Raw genomic sequence first — 20,810 nt, forward strand, 5'->3', positions numbered from 1 at the left:
ATACCCTCCTCTACTTTCCTAGCCACCAGGCTAACACGGCTTGAGTCCCACACACATGATTCCCCACATACCTCTCACCCGCCGTCCACGTTCCATTGAAATATGCGATTACAAGCGCTTCTCTATGCCCCACCCAACGCCTGCAGCACGTTATGGCCCATGCCCATGCCGGCTAAGCTATCATTGAACTCTGTGACTACCACTCCCTCGCCAGAGATCTGCACCACGACTAAACTTTTTCCTTGCCCTCAACCAACATTCACATGTGTAGCAGACGTAACTGGAATATTCCAGCACTAAGGGCACACACAGCCTCATCAAAGCATGAAAGGATCCCGGAATGCACTGCCTCGACTGCACATGAGACAATTTCTCCAGACAAGGCCCCGCCTTTCTTTGTCTGAAATATATTTCCTAATAATACTAATCCCACCGTCAAGTATCTAAATGTCATGATGCCACATTCTTCTATCACCAATGTTGATTCTAATGAACTGAAAGTTACGGATGATGATGCACCTACCCCTGAAAAGGCTAAAACAATTGCCAATGTTACAAATAGCATGAGGCCACATTTTTCTACCACCAATGTTGATTGTAATTAACTGAATGCTACTGATGTTGATGCACCTACCCCTGAAAATGCCAAAACAATTGCCAATGTTACTAATGCCATGAGACCACATTCTCCTCCCACCAATGCTGCCTGTATTGACCCCACCTTAAATGCGCGCTAGTTGATGCTAGCTCCATTAATGCCCACGCATTAGATATCCATGACCTCCTCACCTCCCACAACTTGGACCTCCTTATGGTAACCGAAACATGGCTACACGATGCCTCCAGTCCTCCGCTAACCCTGGCCCTCCCCTCAGGCTACTCCATCACCAGGCAAGACCGCCCATTCAAAGGAGGAGGTGTAGCTCTCATAGCGAAAGAATCCCTCTCCATCAGGAAGGTTGACATAGACATGAACAAAAATAGCGAATACCTTCAACTAAAACTCAATCTATCACCTTATACTACCATACTGTTCATCTCGTCTTCCTCACATCTGGACCTATAGGGGACTTCCAGGCAGCCCTCACGCAACTCCTATCAGACAACTTAAAAAATACCACCAAATCCATCCTACTTGTAGACCTCAATTTAAGCCTCAATGACTCAAAGGACCCAGGGGCCAAATCACTCACTTGACACCTTAGGGTTCAACAACTCTGTCACTAGCCCCACACATACACAAGGCAGAACAATTGACTTGATAGCCCAACACAATTGTCCCATCCTAATCACTGGTAACACTCCCACCCTGTGGTCTGACCAACACATTATCAAGTTCAACATCCCTTCCACCAGAGTCAACTCGCACCCCTCTCCTCCTTTACCACCCGCACTCGCCAGAATCTCCCACTAGATCACAAAGGAAAGTATCCTACCCTACCTACAGGTACCAGCTTTCGGGCCTCCATTCTCAACTGACCCAGAGGCCCTTGCGCTAGCATATGACACTAATTTGACTTCAGCTGTCAACTCCATTGCCCCACTCAAGCCCCACAAATCCAAACCTACCAGCCACACCAACGCCTGGTTCACCTCTGACCTCCTTGAACTCTGCTCTAAAAAATGGACAGCCTTATCCCGCTGGCAAACTACACACTCCAACGCTGACTTCCACAAACTCTCTAAAGAGTAGAAAAAAGCTATAATTCGCGCCAAAGCCAACTCTTTTGCAGCCAGGATCTCTGAGGCTAAATCCAATTCTAAAGAGATATTCGCTATTTTCAGAGAATGAGAGACCCTTACCGCCCCCCCCCCCACAGAAAATAATTAAAGACAAGTCATGGTGCGACAAAATCCAAACCACCATGCACAACAAACGGAACACCCTCCAAACTAAAATCCAAACCACCCAACATTCACTCACCAAAACGCCTACCCACAATACCAGTCCAACTACTGACACTGCCGACTAACAGTTGACCCCCCTATTCTCATTCAAAGCAATACAGGAACAAGACATGATCAACCTGATGAAAACCTTGGAGCCTTCCAACTGTAAACGAGACATATGCCCAGCTGCTATCATGAAGGACTGTGCCATCACCATCGCACCTTGACTGACAGCATTCATAAACACCTCCTTTGCCACTGGAAAGGTTCCTTCTTGCCTCAAGGAAGCTGGGTACGCCCTCTACTGAAATCTCTACCCCACATCTCCAAACAACTACAAGCCTATTACCACCATCCCATTCTTACTTAAAATACTTGACAAAGCAGCCTACCTACAGGTACAACAATTAATTGAGGAAAACAAGCTCCTAGGGCTAGGACAATCTGGTTTTCGCCCTAGACATGGGACAGAAACTGCCTTACCGTACCTTAAAAACCAGATGGACGATGCCAGAGATTCAGGTAAACCAGCCCAACTCCTACTTCTCAACCTCTCTGCGGCATTTGACCTCATAGACCACAACATCCTATGCCGTCACCTCACTACGATGGCCAATTTCTCCCACAATGCTACTGCCTGGATCACCTCATTTTTACAAGGAAGGACCATGTAAGTATTTTCTGACATAGCTTCCGCTTCATCTACCATCATGCTATGCGGCATGCCCCAAGGCTCCTGCCTCTCGCCCACACTCTATAACATATTCACACGCCCCCTCTTCCTCATGCTTGAAGCCCTGGGTATCTCCTACACCAACTACGCGGACGATACTCAGATTCTACTCACACTCACAGGCAACTATGACACTGACTCTAGAACCCTGAACAACGTATACAACACCATCCAGACTTGGATGGCTGCCAATGGACTGTGCCTCAACTCAGACACGACTTGGTAGGCTCCACCGACACACTCAAGAATCCTGACACACAATTGAGTCACTTCACCATTGACTATCAAAATCACAGTATCGGATGTAGTGAAAACACTAAGAGTATACCTTGATTCCAACCTATCCATAACCAGGCAAGTTAACGCAATCGCTTCCTCAGCAGCCTATAATGCCAAGCTCCTAAATTCAGCCAGACCGTTCCTCTCTAAGGAGATCTGCACCAACATAGCAAGAGCCGTCATGGCTCAAGGTTAGATTATTGCAAAGTTCTCTTCCTGGGCACTTCGGAAAAAATCTAGACGAGTTGCCAGTCATCCAGAATAATGCACTAGACACAGCGATGGGCATTCCCAAAAGGGAATATATCACTGCTGCCAGGCAAAAAGCCCACTGGCTCCCTATAAAAGAATGTGTCTTATTCAAAACCCTAGCACCGACCCATAAGTGCATCCACCTCACCACACCGGCCTACCTCTCACAAAGGATTCACCCATCCACATCTGTGAGACCCACTAGAACGGCTTACTCCAACTTGCTCACTGTGCCCCAATCAAAAGAGTCAGAGCAGGTGGTGATAGCTTTTTGTACTTGGCATCCCTTCAATGGAATGCTCTCCCACCACCACTACGTGCAGAGGAATCACATGGCATTCCGAAAGGCGCTAAAAACCAGGCTCTTCGCCTAACCAGCCTCTGCAAGAGGCACAGCACGCCTACACACTCAAATATGATATAAAACTGCAAATGTATATATGATCTGTGCATTAAAAAAAATATATATGTATAAATGTATAAATGATAAATGAAAATCCTGCAAATGCATACTCAACCTGTACTGCCTCTCTGTAACTAAGTGCCCCTCAAGTAACAGTGCCACGATACCCGAAGGCTCTTTGTGCGCTATATAAATGTAAAAAATAAAATAAAATAAATAGAGAGGAAAGAAGCCAGCCATGCCAGGGCCTGACCGGTGATACCCAGGTTATCACAGAGACGGTTGAGCAGTGGTGGCACTGATAGTACTGAACACATGAAGTCACTCTGTGGACTGTCCTATTGTGGATATAAATTCATCCATGTACCTGTGACAGGATTTCCTCCTAACACAGTTACACTCCCCATTTTGAGTGTTGGTGCCTGCTTTGTTCTTGAAGTCATGTTCCATTGTGGTACCTTAGCTTTCTGTATTGGTGTTTGCTGCAGCTGGCTTGTTGTGTTTGTATGGCTTCCTGCTGTGACTGACCTTGCAGTGATTGCATTTCCAGTGGTGCTAGTTGCATTTGTTGGGGTTGCGGCACATGTGTCTGAGCATACGTGTGATCATGGGCATAATATTCCTGCGATTCGGCATTATATGGTGGAGTATAGCCCACCCCCCTCTTGGAGCTTGTATATGATGTTATAGCTAAAACCATCATGATGTCATCCTTTCTAATTCATAAATCCATGTTCCCGCACTCAGCAATTTACACCTTAAATTATCTTTATACATCTGCAGCCATGGTATATATTGTGGTCGTCCTTCCTGCTTCTCTAATAACGGGAATTGCAAAAATCCTGATTCAAAATCATATTTACCTACACTCTTTGTCTTCACAGCAGAGCTCTCATCCATTTGTTTCCTTCCTGGTAATGATCTTACCCTACTTACAAATGGCAGGGATATGTCCCCTTTACTGCACGATCGTGCTGGCGGTCGCTCAGCATAGGGTGATGATTCTGGGTCCTTCATTTAGGGTCCTCTAAATCTGACCATTGTATACCTTTTTCTGCACTTACTTATTTTAAATACCTGCATGCGCACTCTCTTTGCACAATTTCGTTCTCCTCCCTTTCTTCGTCTGACATCATTATGCCACAGCTTGTATGACTTATTGTCTCCTTCCACGTCGTCGAGGTCTAATCTATTTAAAGACAATGTTCCATACTCGTCTGTTATGACTTCACCTCATCTACCTTTGATTCCCTTTGATAGAGTTCCTTCTATATTTGTACCTTCCTCTGTCCCTCATTTGCCTATATAGCTTCCCAAGCCTTTGCTCTATGTCTTCTGTATCCTGTCTACCAGGCAGCATTCCTTGTGGCTTTTGTGACCCTCTCTCCTCCTCCAATTGATCTTGTGCATCAATTGGCACTATGCCTCAATGGCATAAATATTCTATTTCATTGGCTTTTAATCCCCTACTCTTATTCATTTCCTCTTCTCTTCTCCTCATCTTCCTCAATTCATCTTCCTCTCACCTTCGTTGCATCCTATGAACTTTCATTCTTTGGGCTTCTATGTCTTCCTGTTTCTTCTCTTCTAGCCTCTACTTCTCTTTTCTTGGCTCATGTCTTCTTCGTTCTTCCCTTCGTGTGCACTCTTTGTCCCTCTCTTCTTTATATGCCCGTTCTTCTTCCTTCTCTTTCCTTTCCTGCTCCTCTCTCTCCTCTCTTTCTCAAACCCCAACAATGCCCTTATTGTCTAGCTTAAGCAATATTTGTCCTCCCATCCATTCATTCTTTACTATCATTATTTCCTTAATCTTATCTTTTATTTCTCTCTGTTTCCCACTCCTTCCTCTATCGCTATTCATCTATCTTGTCTGTCCTTCCTCTCATCATGCTGTTTACTTTCATCGCTTGTTGATAATATCTTTGCGTTCTCTGCTCTTTCTCTCTTCCACATTATCCCTGCTGCTGTAAGCGGGGAGGGCACACGTTGGATTAACATACACCGCTGCTGCTTTAATTCCTTCAATGGGAAAAATGCCCTCTTCTCTGTATCTGCACTTTTCTCTTCTGGAGGGGGAAGGGGAGCCAGAGGCATTTTATCCTCCCATTTATGTGGATTGAGAATCCACTCCCTATAGGATGGCTCTTCCTTCTCACCCTGGTATATTTTCCAAAGCTATAAAATGGCTAATCTTTTCTGCAACTTTTTTTTCCCGTTCATGTGGCATGCAAGTATGTCGTCATATGCCGCAGTACATCATTTGACAGCAATCCCTCCTGAGGCCACGGCATAAGTGTCTTATTGGTGGTGCCTCTGACACATTTGGAATTAAATGTCCTTATTTTCCCTGTGTATCTCGGTAATGTCCTACATAAATGTAAAAGAGGTGTATCCCCCATGATGACAGATCGGTTTCGATTGTCGATACTTATCTGTTTTCGGATTCGATTCTTTATTTTATTAAATATACCACACTGATCAATTGGCACAGACACCATTAAAACTGTTAATAATCCCAGTCTGCATATATTTTAATTACTCACTTTATTTTAAAAATCTATGCATTGATATTTTGTTTCCTCCTTTGTTTACAGTTTCTACTAATCTTTTTTAAATCATTCTTATATTATTAGTATGTTAAAAGTCTCTTCTTTTCCTATATATTATTTTCCTTTAAGTGTTCCCTTCCTGATTGGCGTCAATCACTTGGTCACTAATCTCTTTAATTTTTTTACTATAGTGTTATATTCACCAGTCTAGACACAACAAAAAATGTATATTGTCAATTTTATAACTCCACACATGTGGACTTTAAAAAATGATTTCACTGCATACGCCTTTCTTTACTATCTTAGTAAATGCATCTCATCTCCATTGCACTCTGTTCCAGAGTTTGATACGCACTCTTCTATGGGCCTTCTACCCATCAGAGAAGTTTTTATGGGCGGACAAAAGGGGCCCTGGGAGGGGGGCCCCACAAGGCTGCCTCATCTGAAGAAGTAAGATTCCATTATTCATCATTCGTAAATAGCACACGTCAGAATATTTTATGGGGTGCTGCTGAGACTCTAAACCCATTGCCTTTCTGTTTTGACAAGTACATTCGGCCTTGATCAATTCATCATGTATTGCTTTCTGTCTTCACTGTGGTATACATAGTTTGTGTGTTCCTTATGGCACAACTCTGTAGCATTCTTTCCTTCCTGTGGGAATTATGTTGATCATGTGCAATAGGAAACAGTGAAATGCATATTGATAAATTGAGTGTCACAATGGTTCAGAAGTTAGCTCAGTGTGTGAAGCTCCCATTGCAGAGATATGTGTTCATATGCAAAATTAGAATATCACATTCCAGCAAGGTTGACTGAGCCTTTCCTGTGTCTGAAGTTTATACAACTGCCTGCATATGTACTTGGTTTTGCAGAACAACATCTGCTGGTATCAGCAATGTACCTGCACAAGATAGGGAATGCTATAAAAACTAACATATCATCCAAATGGTGAAGTTCTAGAAATTGGTTTGTTCAGACGCGGTGTTGTAAAACCTAGGCACTTCCCTCCATGAGGGCATAAACTGCTAATCCAAGGGGTGAATAAGTATCCAAATTCAAGACTATGGAACGAAAGCGTTCATGCTTGCATCCTGGATTTGACAGCAGACGATACAGTGATCCTGGTCAAATCATCTAATGTATCTTACAATACTTGCTGTCTTCTGTGAGGTGTGCCTTTGTTTAGCCCATTAATTGATCTTTCTTCTTATGTAGGCCATTTGGGTGGAAGGGTTGGTAGACAGAAGAGAGCGGACCAGAGTTGCAGGCATTAGGCAAGCTTATTTTAAGGTCTGCTTGTTTGACACAAAAAACGGTTTGCTTTTCGGTAAAAGTCAAAGGTTTTTATGCAAGTTTATACATGAAAATATCACAAGCCAGTGTTTTGGAAGTATTTAAAGCTTTAAAATACAAAAGACAAACCCAGATTAAATGTGTTAAATCCCATTGATTGGTATGCTGGTACTTATATACTTCCCTTGATGATGGAGAGAATGAAGATAGAACCATTCCCATTTTGCATAACACTCTTCTATAATATTTTGTTAAAAAATGGTCATGTTTGGTCATGTGATTTGTGTACTTTCCAAGTCCGTTTTTATGAAATGAGATTGTTTTAGTTCATGGTAAGAACTGGAAAAGAAAGTGCTCAAATGCATAGATTGCAGAGTTGGCACACATCCCAGCTTCGCCCCTTCCGCCCTTAACCAATGTGTGATCCTGGGAATCTCATTTAATCTTATATTACCAGTACCTAACACTTTCACACTTGTCAGCCCTTCAGAGTGATTTCCTTCTAATGGTATGATCTTCATAAAAGATTTATTCATGGTTTCACTGGCTATAGGGTTGCTTCCACTTTAATAGTGACCATATTTATAGTGCAGACCACATGCATTGGTTCCTTTGAAATCTAATGGCAACACTATTTGAAAACCATATCCCACTTCTAATCTCTGTCTGGATAAAGACACCTTCCTGGTAGGTTCTAATCTGCATCCACTATCCATGCTACGGTATGTGTAGCTTTTTCCTTTCTTTCAATTGGTCTCCTCTATCCATGTGTGAGCACTTTTGCATTCTGTGAGGCAGCTAATGTGAGTTCTCTGTCTAATATGGGTTACATGTACCTTTTACATATGGTCCTGCATTAATACTACAGGCTGCATAATTTCCTGGATGTTATTGACCAAAATGATCCTGTATACACTAGAACAGTAACCTTTTCGTAGAGTGCTAATGTTGGTCTTCAAATGCCACTTGTTTATCATTCTGATTAGAGCAAGAATGAAGGAGGTAAGGGGACTTAAAGGGAGTAAACATGCTTATTATGCGCCGAGACAGCATATAAACCTATAGGTTGTGAGCGCGAAGGGTGGGGGCATGACCAGTATTCTTGATCCCTTAATTCCTTTGGTTTGGTGGATGGGGGGCCCCAAAGATGTCTGTGGACAGGGCCCCAAAAATGCTTAAGATGGCTCTGGTACCCATGTTTACTCTTGGGATCAGGAATCAAGGTATCTTTTTCTCTTTATAATATCACCAACAATTCCTGTTACTTTATACACATATTTATTTACAACACAATCCCTCCGCTTTATTTTGCCACTTTCTTTGTTCTACTTACATCCGTTACTCAGTTTCAGTCCACCGGCATTGACACTCCCTCAACCGACCAGTCGCCTTTCATCCAAGGTGTGCCTGCAGGGACCGGACAGGAATTTCACCAAAGAGGGGCTTGTCAACCAAATTGTCTTCACATGTGGCTCTGTGCACCGTTCTCCACAGGAAACTCTGAGGTCGTCTGGCTAGTGGCTGGAGCATCCGGGGGTCTGGTTCTGGCCTAGGTGGACTAGGATGTAAACATCCTCTGCTACCAAATGTGCTCTCGCACCTTGAAGCATCGTTTGTGCTAAATGGAATTACAATAATAGAATAGATCTCAAACCAAGTAATCGGACTGACTCAAAGAGTATTGCAAAGTACTACTTTATTCTCAGTTTAATAAAGCAGTGACAATTGGCAGATATAGGACTGATGCTTGCACACTCACAACCATGTTTGATTACATGATGGAGGTCTTATACCTTAAATGTTTCTTCTATGACATCATTCTATGTGGCAAAATACAAAACCTTTCGAGTGAAGGGATTGGTGAATGGAACATACCTACTTATAGAATATACAAGGATCAGTGCTTCATTGGCTACTCCTTGTTTGTAGGGCACGCCTTGAACTAACTCTAAGCACATATAGTACTAATTATAGTGAACAGAAATACTTCCGTGGATTGGCTCCTGCAACTTTGCATGTTAGGTTGACCCCCAATTCCACTGATTGGTTGGCATTATGACTTTTAACTCCTTAGCAGCATGTACGTGAAACGAAACCTAGGTGCTTAAATCCTGTCAGACTACTCCCCATTTTCCCAGTTAGTCCATCATCCGTCATCGGTAGACCATCAGCCAAAGTTTTTGTTTGAAGTTGACCTTGTTGCTGCTCACTGTTCTGGAACATTCAAGGGAGTGTGAGCATGCCACTATCTTAGTTTCAGGCTCTAATGAATAGCCTTTGTTTTTGACTTCTGAGTCACGTGTAAAAAGACCATGACTTTGTCCATTTCAGCCTTCAGTAAGTTATTTCATTTTCTTTAGATCCATGATTACTTTAGTTTTAGGCTCCTGTTACTCTTAATGCTTCAGTTACATTGTTGCTTAATATATTTATATCATTTCAACATACGTTCAACTATCTTCTTCATGACATTACTTCATTCTCAAAACAAAAGAGGTGATGGCTGGAAGGTTTAGAATGAATCTTAACCTCTGGCATTGCTGTGGGCAACCTTCCAGACCATCGTTCTTCGCCTGACAAGCCATTACAGAAGGGGAAAGCCCATATGCAAATCAGGCTTGGCCCCACCCCCAAAGGGGTAGTCCAGCCCGAACTGCTAGGTCACATCCCTTCTGCACGAGACCACAAGCATCCCCAGACATGTTTCAGCCTTGTTGGGCGTCATCAGTGAGGAGTAGCTTGGGTCTCTAGGCCCAGCAGGCACGGGACCCATGTCTGGGCATACCCGTCCCACTCGGGGTGACAATAGCAAAACAAAAGAGGTGATGGCTGGAAGGTTTAGAATGAATCTTAACCTCTGGCATTGCTGTGGGCAACCTTCCAGACCATCGTTCTTCGCCTGACAAGCCATTACAGAAGGGGAAAGCCCATATGCAAATCAGGCTTGGCCCCACCCCCAAAGGGGTAGTCCAGCCCGAACTGCTAGGTCACATCCCTTCTGCACGAGACCACAAGCATCCCCAGACATGTTTCAGCCTTGTTGGGCGTCATCAGTGAGGAGTAGCTTGGGTCTCTAGGCCCAGCAGGCACGGGACCCATGTCTGGGCATACCCGTCCCACTCGGGGTGACAATAGCAAAACAAAAGAGGTGAAGGCTGAAAGGTTTAGAATGAATCTTAACCTCTGGCATTGCTCTGGGCAACCCTCCAGACCATCGTTCTCACCTGCCAAGCCATTACAGAAGGGGAAAGGCCATATACAAATCAGGCTTGGCCCCACCCCCAAAGGGGTAGTCCAGCCCGAACTGCTAGGTCACATCCCTTCTGCACGAGACCACAAGCATCCCCAGACATGTTTCAGCCTTGTTGGGCGTCATCAGTGAGGAGTAGCTTGGGTCTCTAGGCCCAGCAGGCACGGGACCCAAGTCTGGGCATACCCGTCCCACTCAGGGTGACAATAGCAAAACAAAAGAGGTGATGGCTGGAAGGTTTAGAATGAATCTTAACCTCTGGCATTACTTTATTCTCATCAGATTTTATTTAACGTCCAATCACGATATTCACTGATGCATTCTGACATTTTGTCAGGCAACATCCTTCTATGTAACTTTCATCCATGTGACATCCTTCCACACTTTGAGTGCAAGGGTACATTATGTATGGCTGTCTGAGTACAAAATGTCTCTCAAACACTCAATGCGGTATAGGGGGATACAAGGGGTCCCATCTATGGCTTTTCTTTGGCTGTTCCAATATAATGGTGAGGGGGCAGGAACTGGCAAGAAAACGTTTACCTGCTCCTCTACAAAATGTGCCTTCCCCTTGGGTGCTGTGCCAGCTGGGCTAACTGAGGTGCGGAGCATGGCACCACTGCCGTAGGGTAGGGCATCCTGGCTGCAATGGCGCACAGCAAGTGCCTCGCTCCAACAGAGCCTTTACAATGAGGCAAAGTGATGAATAGGATGAGTCAACCTTGTTTGTCTTGGTCCGTAGAATGCTATGGTAGGTTTGTTTAGGATTGTTTTCCCAGTGTACTAGGATGCACTGTTGTATATAACACAATACTGATCATTCTATGTGTTTATATTGTACATTTTATAACCAGGAATACAATCAAGGACTGGAGGAGAAGGTACTGGGGTCATTGGGCAGTGTGAGATATTTGATCACATCTAAAAGTGTCACCCCTCTATATAACTTTAACACTGATGTTTAAGCTTTTTTATTAGCATACTGGAAGTTTTGCCTCGATTGAAACTGTAGCAAATTGCAAAAATCGTTGTTTTTTTGGCCAGGTTTGGGGTTGGAGGGGGTTGCTTGAATTAGAATTCGTGCTGTATAAACTGCTTGCTTGGCCAATAAGGGTGTAGGTACGGCAAGCTTCACTACCAGTTGATTATCACTTTAGCGCTTGTTTTTGGAGTTTAGTGCAAATGGCGACAAGAGTACCATGTTTTTAAACTGGAAAAGGGATCACACTTACGCTCTAAGTTTCTTTTAACTTTATCTCTTGCATGCCTTTCAATGGAATTGTTGGGCTCTGCTTCTAAGTTTAAAATGGTTGACCGGATGAGATTTTTCTTTGCAACTAAGGAAGAACAATTGACAGGTGCATTTGAAGGGTTTCCTAACAGTTTTTGCTCTGCCTTTGGTTTTGTCGATTAGTTCCTGGACGCTGTTTACAATAGCTGCTTGTGTGTTTCGTCGTGTGCGTTAGATCCCTGTAGCAGTTTTCGGGCTGGCATGGTGCCTCTGCACCAAACTTTGAAATCGCCAGCCTTCATGTTGTCGGTACGAGTGTCTGGCGAGCTGTATGTTGTGATGACCTCTGCCTGCATCTGGTGCAAGTGAGTGAATTGTTGAGATGGAAGGCAGAGCAGAGAATGTTTACCCATGAGTGAGTGTTCCAGGGTTGACAGTTGTAAAGATGAAAGCCCTGAGAGAGGATGCCGGTGGGTTTCCTATATTACCCGTGACTTACCTGACTTAAGAACTGTATTTAATAAGCCTAAACCAAGTAAATAGTTTACAGTTCACTTGATGTTGTCGGAGTCATTTGTAGCCGGACTTAGAACTCAACACTGTACACCTATCATTAGCTGCCTGGAATTATTGAAGCACCTATGTGAAGATGTGGGTGCCACTAACACATGGGTTTACTACCCTCCGGGCTTAATCATGCCTTTGGGTCATAATTCGAATACCACAAATGTGGGTAATAGTTAAGCGGCCTGTAACACCTGTTACCAAGCGCTCTGAAACTTGAATTTTGGTTATACTGTGCTATATAAAACTTGTATTTCCTGGCAGGGTCAGACTGGGCCATAAAATTGTCTCGGGCAATAATGAACAAGTGGCCCACAGTTGCAAATGGCTATTCATTCCTTTTGCGACACTGGTTGAATAGTACCCAAGGGGGAGTTTTTTGATAACATGTGATGCAAATTGTGCATTTTAAAGAATTGTATTCACCAACACTGGTCAAAACTACTAGCAGCACAGTGAAATAACCCACATTGGCCAAAAAAGTGGGCCACTTTCACCCAAAAAACTGCGCCACACCAGCATTTTGTGTTTTTGGTTCGGCCATGGGCCTAGTGCACTAAAGGCCAGTTTAAGCCTGTTTCCTGGTGAACGTCAGGGCACAGGTAGCGGCAGAAGAAGCCTCTACTGTACGGCTACTCAGCCGAACGAGACCAGAACGCAGGAGGATAGGACCCACACAGCCCTCTTTAGCCTGTGCAGTAAGTAACCCACGAGCTAGGTAGCTTGGAAACATGTCCAGCCTGCTCTTTCTCTCTTTGACAAATATAGGGTTGAGTGTATTGAACGCATAGTGGATTGAATCGTCTCTAGGCGCTGGTTGGATGGTAGTGCTTTTGTTGCAGGTTTGGCTGTCTCTAGAAAAGGTGTGTTCTGAGGTTTGCTCCCATGAGCTGGCAGGCAAGTAGGCCTTGCTTTCTTGGCATGTGGAGGCCCCCAGGGACGCTCCAGAGCTCGATGCTACCCAGGGGCATCTTTTTCGTAGTATTGTGTTCAAGTGCTTTCTGCATTGAGCAGATGACTCGCTATTGTGCATTTATTCTGGGAAGAGGGCCCTGGGTCCTGCTCAAGAGTCCTGCCCTCAACTGGGTTGCCTCCCATTGAAGGACTGTGTGTGGTGTGCACGGGGCCAGGGAGGTTTCTGAGGTGTGGCCATTTGACCGACAGAGCATGTGTCGTTAAGTAGTTGTGATTTGAAAGTACTATATATATTGCATTTTCATGGTGCATACTTTACTTGAAATTAAATACAATATTTTGAAAATCCCAACTCTCATATTCCACGTTTGACTTCAAATAACATTTTGTTCAAAACCGGCCCATGTTTCATACACAGTTGTAGTTGTTATCTCATCACTCTGTCACTCACCAGTGCCTCGGACTAGGACTGTCTTTCTTTGGTGGGGCTGGGCTGGCACCACTGTCTGGCAGAGGCAGTGCAGAGCAGGGGGTGGGGGTGTTGTGACTGACAGGTAGGTTCCTTTAAATCTTAGCAGGTAGCGCAAATGAGTTGTGCAACACTGAAAAAAGCGTCAGAGAGGAGAAAGGAAAGTAATGAGGAGGAACTGTAGGAGTGAGGAAAAAGAACGATGTTAGAAGGATGGGGAAAGAAAATTGAGAGGAAAGATGGTAGAGGGACAGGAAGGAAACAATGGAAGAGAGGAAGGACATGAGGGGAGAAGGAGGCCAAGGAAAGAAAGGGGACAGGATGGAAGGGGAAGCAAGAATAAAGGGAAGAGATTGGAGGAGGAAGAAAGGAACAAAGGAAAAAGAAAGAAGATAAAAGAAATAAGGAAGGAAGATAGCAAGTAAGGAAGGATAGAAGGAAGGAAATAAGGAGGGAAGAACTACTTGTGCCTATCTTACTAAAGTAAGGTAGCTAAGCGGGTTGAGTGCTCGCGCCTGCATTCTAGGTGTGATCTGCATGTCGCAGGTTCACATCCTGCCAAGGCCTTTCATCCTTCTGAGGTCAACAAGTGAGTACCAACCCCCATAAGTAGCATTTAATGTAAAGTCTGGAATTGCCACGATGTAAAGTCTGGAATTGCCACGATTCACTGGGGGCCACTTTTTCGGGGGGTGTCGTGTCTGGGCCTATTTCTTGTCCCAGTCCGACCCTGACTAGTATCAGTACCTGGATGAATTAAAGTATATTATCAAGAGCCCTTATTACTAAAGGGAGTGTACGTGTCTTCTTCTAAAGGGGCGGCCTAATTAAACATGAGATCCATCCTGTTCTGCAGGTGTGGCTATATATCATCTAGAAGCTTTGAAAAGGGCTACACAGCACCCAATATCAACCGTCAGAGGTATCTGTCTATCTGTATAAGCATTGTACCCTATATGGTGCTAAAAATAAACATGCTCCTCTCAAGGGAACTAATGTATACGCGCCTCTATAGGAAGTACTCTAGGAAAAGGGAACATTTCCTGATGGCATCTTATACAGTGTGGTGTGTCAGTACATGGACCATCTATTGGGAAAATCATGTCATGCTCTCGGAGGCTGTGTTTCTGGAAGGGGCCTATGAAAACATGTAGGGAAAATTGATAATTGGTGCTCCAGTGGTTAGGCATTTCTTCAAATCAGGCGTGCTTCTAGGCTTTTCCTGTGGTATATCCACCTTGCTGCTTGTGTAGGAGTATTTTCTGTGGGTTGGTCACATGTTTAACAATTGCCAACAGCCACCAAAGTACATCATCTGCCGTGTGCTGGTATTCCAAAAAGTGAGAGACTAGTGGAGCGGAAATGTTTGTACATCGGATTGTTGAGCGATTCTCGTTAATCCGGGTTTGGATGACTCTTGTATGTCCTGCATACTGCAGTCCACATGGACACTGAGGGCCCTATTCTCATGTAGGTGTTAAGTACCGAAAAGGACGTTAAAAGGCTTATCAAACTTTTCGGTACTTAAGACCTATTCTGAAGTTGGCGCATTCCTCCTAAGTCGGAAGGAATGCGCCAATTTCAGAATATATGTTGTGGCGGTTGCTGGGATGGGACCAACCTAGCAACCCCCACATTCGGAAACTGGCTTTTTGGAAGCTTATTTTTGTGGCACTCCACTAGTTTAATATGTGCGCTATACATGCGCACAAATACGGTACCCTTTTGGTGCCGTTAAACTGGAGGAGTGCCATAAGAAGCCTTGTTTGGTGTAAATTAAAGTGTTCCTATACACCCGTGTGTTGTATATAGACACTTTCATATGTACACCAAAGCAAGCAGCTTCAACGTAACGTTGAAGCTGCGTGCTTTGGTGTACATGAACGTGTTCATATACAACACACGGGTGTATTTGAACACTTCAATTTACACCAAAGCGAGCAGCTTCAATGTTGCATGCTGCTCGCTTTAAATGAAAGTGTTCATATACAGCATAATGGTGTATATGAACACTTTCCTATACACCACAGTAAGCAGCTTCAACATCCTGCAATGTTGAAGCTGTTCACTTTGGTGTATAGGAACGTGTTACATCTGTGTTCTCGGAAGCCTTTTTGTAAAATAACGAATCTGTCGTTATTTTACAAAAATGCTGACGAGATTGGATTGCGCCTGTAACAGCTTAAAACAGGTGCAGTCCTCACAGATCACTGTCGTGCTCTACGAGGACGCCCAGGCCCACTTGAGAATAGCAGTGGAGCCTGGGCGTCCTATTTTGGCGCAGTGAATCGTGCTGTTTAGCACCTTCACTGCGCCAAGATGAGAATATGGGCCTGAATGCAGTGCACCACCTTCGCTGTTTTGCTATTCGAGAGGAACTTCAATTCTCATTGTCTGGCCTTGATTTTAAAGGAGTGTGTCTTTTTGGTAAAGCTACAGGCCTTGCAGCTCCCACATGGGAAATGTCCCTTTATGGAGAGTTGCTCCCAATTCAAAAGGGTGGCCCTTTCTGGTTTGGGTCTTGAAAGGACTAATTTGTCCTTCAAATTCTGAGATCTCTTGAAGGTAAAGAGACAGAACGACACATTCGGCATGCATGTGTTCATCATGGGCCAATATTTCCTGATCATTTTCTTGATGTTCTAAGAGTTTGTGTTAAATGTAGTCACACACGTGAGCCTCTTTTCTCTATCCCCATGGTCTTAAGGCTCCAGGAGAGTTTCCCTCGGTGTGAACCAAGCTAATTTCATTGAGTGGGAGATGTGTTTCTTGGGATATCCCCGCCTTGTAAGATTAGTACTGAAAGTCGCTGCATGCTCATAGTAGTCCTCTAGTGGAGTTGCGTCTAAGGGGCAGAAACTGCCTGAAAGATAGATTCTCCTTAAGGTCCTTTGGGTGGAAACTAGAAAAATGCAGTGTGATGTTCCTATCTGTTGTTTTTTTATATGGTATGTTATTGTTATGATGCATTTATATATCGCCTTATTTACCATTGGTTTGATCTCAAAGCACTGTGGGTTGAACACCCTCTGAGACGGTGGTCTGTATCAGTGGAGAGAGTAGTGTTGCCTATAGTGCTTGGGTGCACTTGGCATCTGTGTGGACAGAGTGGTTTGCACGGCTTGGCTGCATTCTACTGTAAGGTGCGGTGCAGTTGATGTGAGAGATCAGTGGAATGTGCGCAGCAAGGAGGGTGATCTCAGTGTCTGAATACTGGCTGCTGTGGGGCTTGTGGAAGAGATTATGTGAGCCGCTAGGCCGATTTTTTGGGTGTGATATAGCTGCGTTCTACCAGGCTGTTGAGGTGTTCTATGAGCGATGTAGGTATGTGTGCAGCTAGGCCAAATTGGTCAAGGGTGGTAGCTGCATTTTATTGTTTGCTAATGAAAAGTGGAGAGTGAGCATATTGGTAGGAATGAGTTTCTGTGGTTATTGGTGGGTGGCCCCCCCTTCTTGGGATGATTTCAGACCTCAGTGTGCCAGCTGTTTCTGTCCTGGTGGCTTGTGGTAGTGAATTTCATAGAGCGGTAAACTGCCCAGTGTGAGTACGTTGTGTTATCTTAATCGGGCCGTCCTTTCCCAGAGGTTCTGTAGTGCGACCCGGAGGGCCCATTTCTGGGTGTCTGGTGGAATGTTAAACTGAGTTGCTGGGTGGTTCCTGGGTTATTGCATGATTCACTGGAGAGTCTAGCCAAGCATAGTTACTTCTGTGCCTCCGGTGCATGGTTCTAGGTTATTATTCCTAAGTAGGCAGGGGTCACCTCTATTGATCATATAACACCGTCTATGCTTTGGTGGTCGAGCTGGGTGCATGCAGCCCGCAGCTGCATAGGCCGGAACCCTTTTAGTCTATAGTGCGACTTCCGTGCCCTGACGGTCCCTGCTTTTCCGGGGTGAAGTAATTAATTAACTAATTGGTTATCCATTTTCAGTGGCTCTTCTCTTGTGTTCTCTCAGAACTTTAGCCATTGGGGGATGGATTTATGACCTTAGGCCGACCCATAACGAGTTTGGGAAAAGTCATGTTTTTAATGCTTTATGGAAGGCCATGTAGTCCTGGTTATGTCAAAAATGAGGAGGTAGTGAAATCCACAGAGTTGGTGCCAAAGTAGAGTAGGCTGACCCTCCAAGTCTGGCTGGATTGGAGGCTAGGATCATTAGTAGGATGTCCGTATTTGACCTAAGGGTGCGTGTTGGATGGTAGGGCATAGTCTTCTCATAGAGGTATGTCAGGCAGGCCTTGTGCACTGCTCGGTGGGTGATGCACAGGATTTTGAACATTGCCCTTCGTCCAGTAGGTAGCTAAGGGAGGGTGTGAATAGCAGGCGTGATGTGGTCCCTTCGTCCCTGCGCAAAGAGGAGTTTAGCAGCTGCGCTTTGACTCTCTGGAGTTTGTTCAGCTGGTAGGCTGGAGCACCCAGGTACATGGAGTTTGCATAGTCCAGTCTGGACATGACAATGGACATAATTGAAGCCAGTCTGTTGGGAAAGGTGAGATAAGGGAAGATGTGACTGAGGAGCCTGAGGTGGTAGTGATAGGATTTGGATACATTATTGATCTTGTGGGACAGGGTTAGGCCTGAGTCCAATGTGCAGCCAAGGTTTTTAACTGTGTTGGAGGTAGAGGGGTGCCGACATTCCAATTTGTCAGAGAAGATGCTTCCCATTCTGACTCTAGCCATTGGTTTAGTGTAAATCAGTTTCACCCATGTTATGTACTTTGGGCCAAAGCACCATTTCTCCATTGTCGCATAGAGCCAATCCTAATGGACAGAGTCAAATGCCTTCATTGCATATAGCAAGACCATCGCACAGTGCTCATCCCAGTCTTTAGTTCTGCTAATAATGTGATGTAACCTCCTTAGAAATCAAGAAATGTTCATGCCAGGCAAACATCCCGTTTGGTCAGGATGTATCAGCGCGATTATTACTCTCCCGAGCTTATTCGCCAATAGTGCTGTAAGAATTTTATTGTCCTGGTTCAATAGGGACAGGGGCCTTTAGGAGCCGGATTCAGTTGTTTATTTATTGGGCTTAGGTAAGGGTCTTATTACTGCTTCTTTCAGACTTCCAGGGAGCGTTTCTGGATCAAACCCTTCCATGAACACTCTTAGCATGACCAGTGCAATACTATCTGCATATTCCTTATAGAATTCACCGTCAGTCCGTCTATGCCCGGTGTTTTACCAGAGGGCAATGTTCTGATTATGGCTAGAACCTCATCTACCATTATAGGTTCTTCTAGCATCTGCACCTTTTCTATGTCTAATCGTGGTAAATGTATGATGCCCAGTGCTTCCTGTAGTTCTCCATCCTGCCCCTCACAGGTATCCTTGTACAGTGCACTATAATATTCATAGAATCCTCTGTTCACTCCTGCCTGCGTGTTACACAAGCTGTCCTCTTCATTCTGTACTGAGTGTATTGATGTGTTCCTGCTGTCACTCTTGTATAACCATGCTAAATGTTTGCTTGGTTTATCCCCTTCTGCATGCATTTTCTCTAAATGCTTTGCATAATTGAATTTGCCCAGTCTATCCCGTTGTAATAGACAATTTTAACTTAACTCTATTTCTTCTTGTAAATTATCCTCTCCTCTGCTATTTCTTTTCTCAACCTCAGCTAAAGTGATGGCTTTGCGTACCCCTCCAGATTTGGCAATCATCTCTCCCCTGCTCACAACTTTGAATGATTCCCATAAGGTGCTTACTGATTTTACACTTCCGTCATTAAGAGTAAACAATTCTTCTCTGTGCTTGCGCATATGTTGCTAAAATGCTATGTCTAGTAGGGACTCGCTTCTAAGTCTCCACGTTGGTATTGCCAGTTTAGGTGCAGCTATAACTCTATTCAGTCCTAATGGGACATGATCCGAAAAATTCCCTTATGTGTTGCACCCCCGTAAAAAGATGATCTAGTCTTGTATAGACTTTATATGGAGTAGAGTGTGAGAGCAATCCCTCTCATATGGATTGAGTGTCCTCCATATGTCATTGTAGGAGGGTATTCAAGACTTTTGCAGGTGGTGCTGGCCTTCTAAACTTGTTGTCCGATCTGTCTATCATGGGGTTTAATGTACAATTAAAGTCTCCACCCCAGAATAGGAACCCCAAGGGTTCACTATACATATCTCCCTATTTCCAGGGTACTGTGGATCAGTACCCATTCTGCCTTCGTCTTCCATTTTAGTATGTAGGATAATCAGTGGGACTGTCGGGCCACCCAAATAAGAACCCCTCTAGCATATGCCGAATATGTGGATCCCACTACCAGGCCCCCCCCATTTCTGGGATAGCATATCTTGACTAGTCTTAGTGAGGTACGTCTCTTGTAATAGGGCAATACCTATCTTGTTCCTGTGCCGGTATGTTATTTTTATGAGTCGTTTCACAAAGTAATTAAGACCACAGATATTCCAGGTCTTCATATTAACACCACCCACCATTATATATGTGTATAGTTATTATCTGGTTTTGTATCACTGCAAGTTTTTTATTTCTCAAAGATGAGCCTCCCTGTGTGACGGGACTTAGTAGTACTATGTCAGGCTCTACCCCAGATCCAGTTAACAAAACCCCTCACTCCCCTTTTCCCACTGGTCCCTTCCCGAACCATAACCACGAGCTATGCAACGCATGCCTAGACAAACCCGCGTCTGCTCCCTCCCTTTCTAGTCAGCCGACCCGGTGTTTGGTGCCTAACAGGTGCGTACCGAATAACAAGTACCATAAACAAAAATTAGGGGGGAGTTAGGGTGTTACAAAGTATAGTACCACCCTTCCTCTGAAGACTGTGTCCTACTGAATAATCATGCACTCCTGCTTGATAGCCACTATTCAAAATAGTGACTGTTGTATTCGGTCACAGTATCAGCTTTAAAGCGCTACCCCTAACTTGGGTCTCCCTAGAATTTCTTTAATGTCTCTGTATCGGTATAGCAACCAACTTCAAATGATCGATCCTAGAGGGCTTATTTCCT

This window comes from Ambystoma mexicanum, chromosome 5p, assembly GCF_040938575.1.
Source record: "Ambystoma mexicanum isolate Mex_15411 chromosome 5p, UKY_AmexF1_1, whole genome shotgun sequence".
In the NCBI taxonomy this organism is placed as follows: domain Eukaryota; kingdom Metazoa; phylum Chordata; class Amphibia; order Caudata; family Ambystomatidae; genus Ambystoma; species Ambystoma mexicanum.